Source organism: Neolamprologus multifasciatus, chromosome 9 (assembly GCF_963576455.1).
Source record: "Neolamprologus multifasciatus chromosome 9, fNeoMul1.2, whole genome shotgun sequence".
Lineage (NCBI taxonomy): Eukaryota > Metazoa > Chordata > Actinopteri > Cichliformes > Cichlidae > Neolamprologus > Neolamprologus multifasciatus.
The window spans coordinates 6,377,199-6,393,032 of NC_140447.1; the positions used below are offsets into that span (position 1 = coordinate 6,377,199).

A 15,834-nucleotide genomic window follows, 5' to 3' on the forward strand; every position below is an offset into this window, starting at 1 on the left:
TTTGTGGAAGAAAGTTACATGCCCAAAAAAGAAAAACAAAATATGCTCTGCAGTGTTTTTAGCATGTTTCCTCTTGCTGGGAGCCTTTTCTTGTTATTTAGAAAGAAAGAAGAAATCAGAAAGAACTGCTTAACACCCTTCTTATTGTGAGAAGGTAGGAAATATAGTTGTAGGTGAAAACGTTTATCTCTGGTGAGTAAAAAAAAATATAAAAAAAAATAAAAAAGTTTTGATTTTGTTGTTACTGAGCAAAACATTAACATGCCGATGAATAAAAATAGTAAATAAAAAAGTAGAGATTACAATATTTACACTATTTTATCTTCTTACCTGTGTCGTCGGCTTCAGTTTCTGTGATATCTAATCAGGCAGAAAGAGCAGGGGTGAGTCAGTGCTCAGTGACTTTATACACCATCAAAAGAAGGGACGGCCCCTCTGTGCTCACATGATTTCACAAATATCTCTTATCGAATTTGTTTTGCAACTTTCTTATCTGTGAAGTTTATAAAGAGAAAATTAAAATAAATGCACAGAACATAGGTAAACAGAAAAACTTTAACAACAAACCGCTTTACGAAAGCCTATAGGTTTTTAAGCCAATACTAACAATACAGTACAAGCTATCCTTCAATAGGAATGTTCCAACTGTATTTTGTGTGGTAGATAACTTGTTCTTATAAATAATTCTGTACTTGCTGTTATTCATTGTTAAATAACTTGCAGATTGCTGTATTGCGCTCTGTACTGCTGTTTCAAAAAGCCTAAATCCTAAAAAGTAAACCTTGTTTGTGGAGATTTTTAACAGATTTCCCTAACAATGGCTGTTCACACCCATAGCTTGAGTGGCCATGGGATGGTGATTTTTCATTTCCATGGGCCAATGTTTTTTGGGCTTTTTGTAATGGTATAAATAATGAAAGGTGGCGGATTGGCCAATTCGTCATGATTGATTCTGTGCTGGACGAATTACAACCGATAAGGTCGAACTTTAAAGTCCTCTATTGAGGTGAAAAGGTACGCGATCTGTCCCGTATTTCAGCTAGAATGAAACAAAGACACAAAGCTGGAGTTATTCTGTGTCTTTGCTGCACAGCTGCCTCTTCTTCTCTCCCTGTTCCTCTCCTGTTGCTACTTCAATCATGTAACTGATCAATGATCAGCTGATCGGCTTTTCTCTCTTGTTTGTTTATCGCCCACTTTGTGCCAGAAATAGGAAACCGGCAGATAAACAACAGCAGCACGTTTAAGCTTGATCAGCTGTTGTTAGAATTTATTTAATATTAATTTCTAGTATCAGCTGATGTTTGCTGGAGCCACAGCTGTAAAGCTGCTGGTCATGATGGTTTGGATATGTGGTGAGAGGGAAACATGAAGATGAAACCAGGAGATGTCCTTACTGAATCATCAGAGCTGAACAGGTGATGGAGAAACAGGTTTACCTTTTAGGTGACATGAATGAGTTGAAGTTATGAACTGTTTCTGAGAGACAAATAACACCAGGATCCTTTTCTAAGTAGCTGACAGCTGGTAACTGTGCAGGGGCGGGTCTAGCAAAGTGTTGCCAGGGGGGCAGGTAGGGCATTAACAGGGAGAGGTGGGCACAAAGAATTACTTTTCTTTCTTATTCTCATTTAAAATGTCTCGCTTTTATGAATAATTATCTGAATCTTACAACCAAAGTTTCCATCTGATGTAAAATGTATAGAAATCCATTATTGTATATAGGAACTATTAAGTCAAATATATACCCTAGTAAGTTCTAGTACCTTTTCCAGTGGGAAGGTACCATCTGTGCAGTCTGCGATTCTGTTGAAGAAAAATGTTGAATCTTTATAATTATTTTAGAAAAATAATGGGTTGCACTTGTTGTACACATACATTAAATTAAAGTCTATTGCGTTGATGATGATCATGAGGCTGAGGGTGGCGGGTGGTTTCCTATTTGTTTGCTGGGAGTTGGCAACCCTATCAGTTAGCAGAAATATATATATGAAACTTCATTGGGTTCCTCCAGGAGATTCAGTATCTTATGTTAACAAACAGTGGATTCACAGTGAATATGCAGATTTGAACAGATGAGTTTTGAGTTGGGATTTAAACTGTGGGAGAGAACCAATGTTTCTTATTTCTGGGGGCAGAGCAGCTGAAAGCTCTGCTTCCCATGGTGGTGAGGCGGAAGGAAGGTACAGCAAGCTGGATAGAAGAAGAAGAACGAAGTGAACGGGCAGAACAGGTGGTGGTTAACAGGTCAGAAAGGTAAGGAGGAGCGAGGTTATGAAGGGCCTTGAAGGTAAGCAGAAGAAGTTTGAAAAATATCCGGAATTTCACAGGGAGCCAGTTCCTGAAGAACAGGTGATGTGCTGGTAGGAGGGGATCTGGTGATAATGCGAGCAGCAGAGTTCTGAACCAGTTGAAGCTTATGGAGGGATGTTTGGGGGAGACCATGCAGAAGAGTTGCTGTAGTCAATACGGGAGGTAACAAGACTGTGGACAAGAATGGACGGAACTGACTGGGTGGAAAGAGAAGGAAGCAATCTGTTAATGTTGTGTAGATGGAAGTAGGCAGAATGGGTGAGATTATTGATGTGAGATTTATAGGAAAGTGAACTGTCTAGGATGACACCAAGGCTCTTAACCTGAGGAGAAGGGAAAACTGTGGAGTTATCGATGGTGAGTGAGAAATGGTTTGCCTTCAAAAGGTTGGATTTGGTGCCAATATGGAGGATCTCAGTTTTATCCTCATAACAACATTCGCCTCTCAGACACCACCTTAAGAGAGTCCAGGTCCATTCCAACAAGATTGCTGGCCTTGTGATCAGTTTATTGAGTCTTTTAGCATCAGCAACCCTCAACCTATTGTCCCAGCATTGCAACGGCACAGATGATATCACTGGACACAACAGACTCATAGAAAATACTGAGCATTGTCTGACAGATGTTGAAGGACCTCAGCCGCCTCGGAAAATAGAGACGACTCTGGCCTTTCCTGTAAAGTGCTGTGGTGTTTTTAGCCCAGTCCAGTTTATTGTCTATGTATACTCCAAGGTATTTATAGTCATCCACAATGTCCACGTTGACCCCGTGGATTAAAACAGGGTCAAGCGTTTCCTGGTCTTCCTAATTGCAGAAACAGAGAAAAGGGGGGAATAGTTAGAATTTCATGTATTTTCTAAACATACTGTAATATATAACAGAGGTATAATATTTACCACATAATGAGTTTTGTTTTATTATTGAATATTTTTTAATTATCCTATGTGTACAAATTTTAAATTTTTGGATTTTTGGAAGATTTTTGGACCAATTTTGTGTTCTCCGTTCTTTAAGCACCGGTTTGAGCACCGTTTAAGCACCGGCACCGTTTCAAAAGTACCGGTTTGGCACCGGTATCAGATAAAACCTAAACGATACCCATCCCTATATATAGCAGAGGTATAATATTTACTACATAATGAGTTTTGTTTTAATATTAAATGTTTTTTTAATTATCCTATGTGTACACATTATAGTACAAATTTTAAATTTGTTTTGTAGGTCATGGTAAAAATATTTTTGCAGCTTTCTGTCCAGCTGTCAGAGCTGGGGAAAACTCCAGGTATTGTTTGTTCATCAATATTTGAAATTACTTTGTAAAGTATTTAAGCTTATATTTCTGGGTGTGTGATTTTTCATCAGTGAATTAGTTGTTATGATAATCTTAGATTTAATTGCTGGTCCTGCTCCTCCCCAGCTTTGTGCTAGGGGACAAAGGTACTGAAGGATTTAAAGGGATTGTTCTGAAAACATGATGGAGATTACTTTTCACCAGCCTGTCTGAGTTGTGCTAATTGTGATTGGGCAGCTTTTTTTTTAAAAATGAACATTAAGATGATGTGACCTATAATCCAAATGTTGTTCTCTATATAATCATGAGTTATTATCCATCCATATTCTTCCACTTATCTGGGGCCAGCTTGCAGGGGCAGCAGCCTAAGCAGAGAAGCACAGACCTCCCTCTTCCCAGCCACCTGCTCCAGCTTGTCCGGGGGAACACAAAACATTCCCAGGCCAGCCGAGAGATATAATCTCTCCAACATGTTGTGGGTCTGCCCCGGGGCCTCCTCCTGGTGGGACATGCCCAAAACACCTCACCCAGGAGGTGCCCAGCCATTAAACAGCACAAGTTATTAATGTCCTTGGATATTTGATTAAATACTGTAGTGAACCTATAACTGAAATGATTAAAACCAGAGCAAACATGAAAAAAAACAAAAAAACTAAATCTTAAAATATGATTTGTCTGATAAGAGGAAGCAGAGCAAGCTTATCTCAGTATCTGAACCAGCACGAGTCATTCATAAGATCTAAGTCAAGCCAAAACTTTATGAAAATATAAAAATCACTTCCTGTTTTACTTCCTGAAAGCTTGGAGACTTTAATGCCATCTTTGAAACAGACAGAGAACTGAAAAAAACCATTTCCTGCTAGCAATTTTGAGAAGTGGTGAGAAATGCTGATTTGTGGGCATTCTTTGCACAATATCACATTTAAGCATTGTGTGGCCGTTAGCACTGCGTCTGTTTTTATTAACCAATAATTGTGACAAAGATGATAGTGTTCAGTTTTATATACTGTACGATATTTTACTCTCTTTCAACAAGCCACAATATTTAATCTTGCCTGAGTGTAAAGTGACAATACAGATTATTTTGATTCTAATTTTTTTTATTCTGATTACTACAGAAAAACAAATCACTATTAGTCATATCAATACTGTAAAATCTTTTAATAATGACCCTTACATAAATGGATAGATATGATCTTCTTTACTGTGTAAATGTAAATCTGTCTGTGTTACTGTGTTAATACTTACGCTAGTGTGTATTTCACACACATGGAGAGATGCCAAACTGCCTTTCATTGTTCTTGTGACAGTGACAATAAAAATAACTATTCTATTCTATAGATGAATGAAAGTCTTCCTCACTACGCAAAACACCAACTACCAGGTTATAATATAAAAAGTAAAACTGAGATAAAGAAGGCACTTTTATTTTTAGCAGTTTATTCAGTTTTTACTATTGGATAAACAGCACAAAAATAACAACACAGTTCATCCAAATGAACATATAAGCAGCCGAAAGCGGCGTAGGCCCTGCGTAGACCTGGTCTGCAGATGGGACCATCTGCAGACCAGGTCCAGCAGGTCTTCCACAGATCCTGTTAGAAAAGAAAAATGTGCTTTTCATTTGCTGCAGCCATAGAAGCTGATGAAGATTTCAAATATCTCCATCATCCCAAAGAAAAACTTGTTTGCAGGCTGAGCATGAGGAGAAGGAAACTCCAGACTAGTCCAGTCATTTACAGTGTGCAGGAATATTGATGGTCCTACTGGGAGCAGCACCAGTTTAAATGTTCCACATGTTTTATAGGATAAAGGAATTCATCTGGGTCAGTGGAAGAGAAGGCTGCAGATGAAGCTGCTTACAGCTCAGATACCAAACACATGGACTCAATCATTAGATAGATTTAGATTATATTAGGTGAAACTTTATTTCTCCCTCGGGTGGGTTCCTCCAGGAGATTCAGTTTCCACAGCAGCCACAGAAGAATGTGAGCGAGAGACATGTATAAATACATATAACAGGGATAAATCTGTGAATCATGTGGCATTAACAGAGAGTTCGGACCAGAGTCTAGATTTGCAGGAGCTGTTTGTAACTGGAATCCTTCAAATAAAAGACTCGTGTGACAACATCAAGCACTTCAGTCTGTTGCTTTATGGGAAATAGAAGACACAGAAATATACACACAATTTCCAGAGAACATTAATTTATGACTCACAATCCAAGGATAGACAAAAAAACAGAAAGAAATCTGTCTCCCATCCACTTCAGATTTAGTTTGATCCTGATCTGTGTCAGCAACAAGTTCACCCTGAAGGAACTTATCCAGGCTAACCTAGATTTCTTTAGCTGCAGTTCTGATAAATACAGTTTCACTCATTTCTAATATCTAAGTATCATTGAAATTGATCCAGTTTATTGTTGAATATTATTATTGTTTATTCCAAATAAACAAGGACCAAACCAGTCAGAAGTGAGGAATTAAATACAGACAAAATGTCCAGATTCATAAACATCCTGTAGGATTCTCACAGAAGGATCTGCAGGACTCAGGAAGAAGCTTCATTAAATAATCCTAAATGGTTTTGTTTTTGCTCACAGGTGGAGAGTGCTTTCCAGCATTTTCCTTATAAAACACAGTTTTTACCGTTTCTTCCCGCAGTAAATATAAACAACGACAGTATTCAGGAAGAAAACCAAACATTGCAGATATTTTTATCATAACTCTAGTTTTACGTGGCCGATCAACAATTTAAAAACTGGTATAAACTCCACACTTTTTCCGTCAGTTGTTCCGTCTGTCCTGCTCACATCTCCAATGGTTGTACACGTTGTCATTAATGTGGCTTCACTCCACATCAGCCACGCCGCTTTGCTAGCTAAAACACTGGTGTCGGCACATAAGGACGCTGGCATAGCCTGTCAACGACATTGATTAGCTGCGTATATATGAATGTGAAACGCATCTGTACAATCAGAACTTCTCCCAACAAATATAGATGTTTACATCTGCGCTGTAACTGCAATGATTTAATCAACCGATTCGCACTACAACCAGGTTTGCCTCTTATCTGTAGTTAATTTTTATTTAATTTAATAACCGTACAGTACTCTATATCCATATGTAAATATGTAAGAAAAATTGTGTATGTTTCTGTTTTGTGTCATGTGTACTGTTTGTTTGTATATGTGTCTTTCTGGCTGCTGTTACAACCAAATTTCCCCTTGTGGGACAATTAAAGGATTATTCTATTCTATTCTATTCTATTCTATTCTATCATTGGCTGGAGCAGCCAGTCACCGGTAACTAGTGGTGTGCGATACTGCATATTTTGGTATCGATCCGATACCAAGTAAATATGGGCCAATACCGATACTTTTCAATAAATAAGGTGGATGCCTCATTGAATTGCTAAATCGCAATTAATTTTCATGACCTTAAGTGTTTTTTGTGATTTTTCCTTAAAACCCAGGACATAATTAGGAGAAATAATTTATTTAATTCAATTCAATTCAATTCAATTCAATTTTATTTATATAGCGCCAAATCACAACAAAAGTCGCCTCAAGGCGCTTCATAGATACAGAGAAAAACCCAACAATTATATGACCCCCTATGAGCAGCACTTTGGCGACAGTGGGAAGGAAAAACTCCCTTTTAACAGGAAGAAACCTCCGGCAGAACCAGGCTCAGGGAGGGGCGGGGCCATCTGCTGCGACCGGTTGGGGTGAGAGAAGGAAGACAGGATAAAAGACATGCTGTGGAAGAGAGACAGAGATTAATAACAGATATGATTCAATGCAGAGAGGTCTGTTAATACATAGTGAGTGAGAAAGGTGACTGGAAAGGAAAAACTCAATGCATCATGGGAATCCCCCGGCAGCCTACATCTATTGCAGCATAACTAAGGGAGGATTCAGGGTCACCTGGTCCAGCCCTAACTATATGCTTTAGCAAAAAGGAAAGTTTTAAGCCTAATCTTAAAAGTAGAGATAGTGTCTGTCTCCCGAATCCAAACTGGAAGCTGGTTCCACAGAAGAGGGGCCTGAAAACTGAAGGCTCTGCCTCCCATTCTACTTTTAAATACTCTAGGAACAACAAGTAGGCCTGCAGAGCGAGAGCGAAGTGCTCTAATAGGGTGATATGGTACTACAAGTTCATTAAGATAAGATGGGGCCTGATTATTTAAGACCTTGTATGTGAGGAGCAGGATTTTGAATTCTGGATTTAACAGGAAGCCAATGAAGGGAAGCCAAAACAGGAGAAATATGCTCTCTCTTTCTAGTCCCTGTCAGTACTCTTGCTGCAGCATTTTGGATTAGCTGAAGGCTTTTCAGTGAGTTTTTTGGACATCCTGATAATAATGAATTGCAGTAGTCCAGCCTGGAAGTAATAAATGCATGAACTAGTTTTTCAACGTCACTCTGAGACAGGATATTTCTAATTTTAGAGATGTTGCACAAATGGAAGAACGCAGTCTTACATATTTGTTTAATATGTGCGTTGAAGGACATATCCTGGTCAAAAATGACTCCAAGGTTCCTCACAGTGTTACTGGAGGCCAAGGTAATGCCATCCAGAGTAAGAATCTGGTTAGATACCATATTTCTAAGCTTTTCAGCGCCGAGTACAATAACCTCAGTTTTATCTGAGTTAAGAAGCAGAAAGTTAGCGGCCATCCAGGTCTTTATGTCTTTAAGACATTCCTGCAGTTTAACTAATTGGTGTGTGTTATCTGGCTTCATGGACAGATAGAGCTGGGTGTCATCTGCATAGCAGTGAAAATGTATGCTATGTCTTCTAATGATGCTGCCTAGGGGAAGCATGTATAATGTAAACAGAATTGGTCCTAGCACTGAACCCTGTGGAACTCCATAATTAACCTCAGTGTGTGAAGAGGACTCTCCATTTACATGCACAAATTGGAGTCTATTAGATAGATATGATACAAACCACTGCAGTGCAGTACCTGTAATACCTACAGCATGTTCTAATCGCTCTAATAGGATATTGGTAAATGGACTGATTCTTATATAGCGCTTTTCTACTCTCCCGGAGTACTCAAAGCGCTCTATACAACATACCTCATTCACCCAATCACACCCATTCTCACAAGCACTTTATCTACACTTAGTGCTTTATAACTACATTCACACACATTCATACTCCAATGGACGCATCGGAGAGCAAGTTGGGGTTAGTATCTTGCCCAAGGATACTTGACACGCAGACTGGAGGAGCCAGGGATCGAACCACCAACCTTCCGACCAGTAGGTGACCTGCTCTACCTCCTGAGCTACAGCCACCCTATTATGGTCAACAGTATCGAATGCTGCACTAAGGTCAAGAAGGACAAGCACAGAGATGAGTCCACTGTCAGAGGCCATAAGAAGATCATTTGTAACCTTCACTAAAGCTGTTTCTGTGCTGTGATGAGCTCTGAAACCTGACTGAAACTCTTCAAATAAACCATTCCTCTGCAGATGATCTGTTAGCTGTTTGACAACTACTCTTTCAAGGATTTTTGATATGAAAGGAAGGTTGGAGATTGGCCTATAATTAGCTAAGACTGCTGGGTCTAGAGATGGCTTTTTGAGTAAAGGTTTAACTGCAGCCAGCTTGAAGGCCTGTGGTACATAGCCGATTATTAGAGATAGGTTGATCATATATAAGATCGAAGAATTAATCAATGGCAGGACTTCTTTGAGCAGTTTTGTAGGAATGGGGTCTAAAAGACACATTGATGGTTTGGAGGAAGTAATTATTGAAGTTAACTCAGAAAGATCGATTGGAGAAAAAGAGTCTAACTTAACATCAATGGTACTAAGAGTAGCTGTAGATAATATTACATCTGTGGGATGATTATTGGTAATTTTTTCTCTAATGATAAAAATTTTATTTGTGAAGAAGTTCATGAAGTCATCACTAGTTAACGTTAAAGGGATGGTTGGCTCAAAAGAGCTCTGACTGTTTGTCAGCCTGGCTACAGTGCTGAAGAGAAACCTGGGGTTGTTCTTATTTTCTTCAATCAGTGATGAGTAGTAAGCTGTTCTGGCTTTGCGGAGGGCTTTCTTATAAAGCAACAAACTATTTCTCCAGGCTAAATGATGATCCTCTAAATTTGTGACACGCCATTTCCTCTCCAGATTACGAGTCATCTGCTTTAGGGTACGTGTTTGAGAATTATACCATGGGGTCAGGTACTTCTGATTAGAGACCTTAGTTTTCACTGGAGCTACAGTATCCAGAGTCGTACGTAGTGAGGAGGTGAAATTATTAACAAGACAATCGACCTCTGTTGGGGTAGCGTTCAGATAGCTGCTCTGCTCTGTGTTGGTACAGGGCATTGACGATGATAACAGTGGCTGGATTATATTCTTAAACTTAGTTACAGCGCTTTCAGAAAGACATCTACTTTGATAAAGTCCACTCTCCACTGCTGCGTAATCAATTATTGTAAATGTAAATGTTATCAAGAAATGATCAGACAGGAGAGGGTTTTCAGGAAACACTGTTAAATGTTCAGTTTCTATGCCATATGTTAAAACAAGATCTAGAGTGTGATTAAAGTGGTGGGTGGGTTCTTTTACATTTTGAGAGAAACCAATTGAGTCTAACAACAGATTAAATGCCATGTTGAGGCTGTCATTTTTAGCATCAACATGGATGTTAAAATCACCCACAATAATTATTTTATCTGAGCTCACAACTAAATCAGATATAAAGTCTGAGAAATCAGACAGAAACTCTGTGTAAGGCCCAGGTGGACGATAGATGATAACAAGTAAGACTGGTTTCTGAGTTTCACAGCTGGGGTGGACAATGTTAAGCATCAGGCTTTCAAATGAATTAAAAGTCTGTCTTGGTCTTTCATTAGTTAATAGACTGGTGTGAAAAATTGCTGCCACACCTCCCCCTCGACCTGTGCTTCGAGATTTCTGGTAGTTAGAATGACTCGGGGGTGTTGATTCATTTAAACTAACATAATCATCCTGCTGCAACCAGGTTTCTGTAAGGCAGAGTAAATCAATTTTTTGATCAATTATTAAGTCATGTACTAACAGAGACTTGGAGGAGAGAGACCTAATATTTAATAATCCACATTTCACTGTTTTACTCTTTGGTTCAGATGTGGATACTGTATTGTTCTTTCTTTGTAAATGTTTAAGTTGTTTGTTGCTGGTTTTTAGTTTGTTTTTTGTCTTTTTGGGAGCTGACACAGTCTCTATGGAGATGGGTTTTTGGGGGGTAGCAGGAGGAGGGAAGCTGCAGAGAGGCGTGTAAGACTGCAACTCTGCTTCCTGGTCCCAACTCTGGATCGTCATATTTTGGGGGGTTTAATAAATTTGTCCATATTTCTAGAAATGAGAGCTGCTCCATCCAAAGTGGGATGGATGCCATCTCTCCTAACAAGACCAGGTTTCCTCCAGAAGGTTTGCCAATTATCTATGAAGCCCACATCATTTCTGGGACACCACTCAGACAGCCAGCAATTTAAGGAGAACATGCGGCTAAACATGTCACTCCTGGTCTGATTGGGGAGGAGACCAGAGAAAACTACAGAGTCCGACATTGTTTTGGCAAAGTTACACACCGATTCAATATTGATTTTAGTGACCTCCGATTGGCGTAACCTGGTGTCATTACTGCCAACGTGAATTATGATTTTACTGAATTTACGTTTACCCTTAGCCAGCAGTTTTAAATTTCCTTCAATGTCGCCTGCTCTGGCCCCTGGAAGACAATTGACTATGGTTGCTGGTGTCTCTAGCTTCACATGTCTGAGAACAGAATCACCAATTACCAGAGTTTGACCCCCGGCAGGTGTGTCGCCGATAGGGTTGCCAACCGTCCCTTAAAAAATGGAATCGTCCCGTATTTAGAAACAAAAGTACACGTCCCGTATTGAGCTGAAAAGGGACGCACTTTGTCTCGTAATACAGTGAGAATCAAAAGTAGTCTATAAGTTTTCATGTAATTAACACTTTGTTTGAAAACATAATTCCCAGCCCCGCTCCTGCTTTGTGACCAATGAGCTGACAGCACACTTATGACAATTCGAGTATGACAATTCAGATTACTGCTCATCTCATTGGTTGAGGAAAGGTCGCTTGCGGAGAAAATACCGGAAGACAACAGATGACCACAACAAAAAGCATGGCCAACAGGGAAACAAACGCCGACACTGCGGTGCAAGTCTCAGACGACAGTACACCTGAAGCTGGGCAAACACTGTGCGATTTTCAAACTGCACGATTGGCTCGCATGGGTTATAAGTTCGTAGGTCACGATGCAGGTCTCACACTATACCACCCTGATGCGACCTGAGTCACACTGTGCCTCCATAAAATGAAGGTTATAACAGAAAATCTGTCGCTCGCTCTCCCTCTCTGTCTTTCACTCACACAGACACACACCGCCATCAACTTTGCTAAATTACTAATGAAAAACATGATCAGCTGTTATTGAGCAGCGATGTAAATCCAACTATTTTCACGGTTGTTGTGGTCGTGATAATTTGGTGATGCCACATCGAAAAGGCTCGGATGAGCTTTCCAAAGTTCTACAAGTTGTGCCTCCACCGCTTGTGTCCAGATCACACGCTGCACAGCCGTGCTGCTCCGTCTTTTTCACCGATGTTTACGTGTTTGCGCGTGAGCAGTGTGAGCGGCTGCGGTGACACCCTCACGAGCGATTGATGATCGGGAGCTGGTCGTGAGGTGTTAATCGCTTCTCGTTACCCCACGTATACTACACGGCGCACTTTTTCCATAGGCGTGCTTCTAATGGTGGGCACATTAAGAACATGAGGGGCGTGAAAGCTCGGGGAACCCTTAACCAATTTTTGTCCACCAGGCCACGGCAGAAGCAGATATGGTTTGTAAACACTGGTTTGTTTGTTTTTAAACCCTCTGGTTAAGGTTAAAATGGGCATGTGCAGTGAATATCAGCGCTATGTGGCCAGAAGTGTGATAATATAATTTATTTTGTGTAATAAACAACTGCAAGGATAGATGATTACAACAAATAGATGAGTAATACATAAAAGTAATACATAGATGAATAATGATGATTATGATGCGTAATCATGGGAACAAGTGGGTTTACAAACGGGAGCAAAAGCTGAAATAATGCCTCTACTGAAGCCAGTTGCACTAAATGCACTAAATGTGCACTGTTACAAGAATATTTTTCTTTCTATTGTTTTCTATTAATTTATATAATTTTAAGTTAAGCAGGACAGAGTTCTTTTAAAGAAAGATTTACTTTTATTCTCAAAAGTTAAGCATGACAGGCTTCTGTTTAAGAAAGAGACCTGTTTTATTGTGTTAATGTTGTCATTTTGAGCTAAAAATAAATGGCTAAATGATTTTTGTTTCCCATGTGTTGATATCACAAAGAATACGCATCTACTTAAATCAAATTCAAGTCAAATGGTTAAAAAAATAATTTCACACACAAAAAAAGTGCTAAAAAATTCACCACACTGGGAAGGGTGAAGACAACTGGGTCGCCCGGCCCTGGCCACGAGGTGTCCCTTATTTATTTCTCAGGGAGTTGGCAACCCTACCGAGGTACCGAGCAACCCACGGAGGATGCCGAAGCACGCTCCAATAGACGCACACACACAATACTCTCAAGGTAAGCACTCTTTCGCACACACACACAACAAGTGGAGATCAACGATCACCGGTGTCACGTCTGCACAGCTGTTTTAAACGTAAGCTGTGGGGCATAGCCGGGCGTGCCGGAGTGTCTTAAAGAAATATACACATATGAAATATCCACATGCCACGACCAAGGGGGGTCGTACCCCGTACCTATGGAATATGTAACGGTGTGGAGAGATAGTCTCGATATGCTAGAGAACTTGTTGTTCTATGATACTTGAAACATATGTCAAATGTTTCTCTCATTAATGATATTAAGTCACTCTGAGCCACCAGCAACATTCGGTTGTTGATTTATCTCCCAACACGACAATTAGCCGAAACATACATTGAAGAACTGCTTCCAGAAAACCAAAGTAAACGCTGGTCCTCTGGATGCAGTTCTCCTCCCTTTGTATCTGTGATCTTAATCTTTCACCCACAGCACAGAAGAGTGGTGATATTGGTCAACAGCTAAATTGTCAGCTCCATCTTCAAACTTTGAGGTGTAGTGGAAACGGTCAGAATTTAAAATTGTTTTGGTCATGGATGTTGTGATCTGCAGACTAGAGAGGAGGGGAACCATTGTTATCATAGTAAACTGTTGCATCTTGAACATGGGATGGATAACCTACACATCGGTGAAGGCCCTATTAATGCTGATGGATATATACAGATGTGAAGGCCCACACTGTTGAGCAGGGGAAATCCTTTTCTTTCAAAGGTATAGCAGTGAGTCTCCACAGGTCCCCAACACAGAGCTGGAAGTGTACAAACTTGTTACATTTTGATGAAATTCTTAATTTCAGAATTTGACATGTTGTTTTTGTCCTGTTGTGTAAAATAAATGTGGGTCTTTAAATTACTTGCCAGTTACTGCAGTGAATTGCTCTTCTGAAATGGAGTTTTACTAACCGCAGTACAGCAGTACTTTCAGGAATACAACCACCAACCCAAATAAACATATATTAGGGGTGCAACGATACTCGTATCGATGTTGAACCGTTCGATACAGTGCTTTCGGTTCGGTACGCATATGTATCGAACAATACAAAATTTTTAATTTATTTTATCAACTTTCCTTCTGACGATGCTGTCTGTGTTGAGTGCTCAGTGGATCTGCGTTCGACTACTCCGCCTAGGCTGCACTGTCGAGTGCAGATCCACTGAGCGCAGCGCAAGCTAGCAAGACAGAAGCTAAGCTCGTTGCAACATGGCAAATTGAACCTCCCCCACCCTCATTCAGATCTGGCGTTTGGAACTATTTTGGTTTTCATGTGACGTATGACCCTGAAGGTAAGCGCGTCATGGACTAAAGTAAAACAGTATGTTGGATGTGCCACGCAATGCTCAATTACATGGGTGGGAACTAGTGTGTTAGCACAGTTAGCTCGTTAACGTGTTGAAGCCGTCCAGCCCCACACACGGGGCGATCCGCGGTAGCTCATTAACGGAGATTTGCCGTGTTGTGGCGTTAACGTCATTTCAGATTAACGCTGACAGCACTAGTGGGAACACAACGAATATGACTGCACATTTACTCCGACATCATCCTCGTGCAAACACAAGTGGAAGCAGACAAAAACAACAAGCACGCATGCTACAAACTTTACCCGAGTCATTTAGGCTACGTTCACTCTGCAGGTCTTGATGCTCAATTCCGATTTTTTGATCAAATGCGATTTTTTTGTCTGCTCGTTCACACTACAAATAAAATGTGACAGCAAACGCGCCCTAGTGTGAACGCTCAAAGCGGCCGCATTTGCAAAAGAAGACGTCACACACAACGTGATCTGTTTAGACCCAGACCAACAGCATTGTTTGACTGATGGCCTTAATATAAAGACTTCAGACTTCACGTTTCCCAATTTTGCTTTAAGTTATTTTGTTATTTACATAATAATGTAAATAACCTAATAATGATCCTTATTGCTGTTTTAGAGGAGCGGTGCTTCAAAGGATAGTTGCAGATTTCTGTCAGAATCTGCAGATTATACAGTACAAAGAAAATGTTCACGTTGTCTTCCCAACAGTTTCACTAACATCTACGCTGGATGTCCTGGAAGCGTTCGCGATGTCTTCTCGCGCGCTGATAATTGGCGTCTGTCTTGTGTCAGTGACGTAAAAGACGGGTTTAATGCAACTTGACCATCAAACAGCAGCTTTCTAAAACATCAGATATGTATCGGATTCAGCACCACATACGAAAGTGACCCAGATCGTATTTGAAAATATCGGATTTGTTCCGTTCACACTGTCACACCATGATTGGATAGATGGGTCGCACAGGGTCAAAAAAATCGGATTTAATGCACTTTCGCCTGCAGTGTGAGCGTAGCCTTAGACAGCTGTTAGCACATGATGCTCCTTATGGGGACCTGATATGTTTAATATGCTGCTGAGAATATAGCCCAGAAGAAGCGTATAGTAGAGCTTTTATTTTGGAAAGAGACATTTCTCTGTAATAAACTCTCTTTTCCAAAGATGAGGGATTTCTCCATCAGATAGATTAATTTTTTTATTACTTTGTTGTTTCAGCAACATTACATTTAAAAACTGTACTTTTGAGTTAAAATAT

The 15,834-nt window shown here is 40.1% G+C and overlaps 2 protein-coding genes and 1 long non-coding RNA gene across 3 annotated transcripts in view; 2 read left to right on the plus strand and 1 right to left on the minus strand.

Moving 5' to 3' along the window:
- The window catches only part of LOC146510912 (protein NLRC3-like), a 216,068-nt gene that overhangs the window by 155,837 nt on the left and 44,397 nt on the right, over nt 1-15,834 (plus strand). The window lies entirely within an intron of this gene.
- The window catches only part of LOC146510916 (stonustoxin subunit alpha-like), a 179,347-nt gene that overhangs the window by 106,858 nt on the left and 56,655 nt on the right, over nt 1-15,834 (plus strand). The gene's annotated exons all lie outside the window — the stretch shown is intronic.
- Nucleotides 1-15,834, minus strand: part of LOC146510921 (uncharacterized) — a 161,734-nt gene that overhangs the window by 52,547 nt on the left and 93,353 nt on the right. The gene's annotated exons all lie outside the window — the stretch shown is intronic.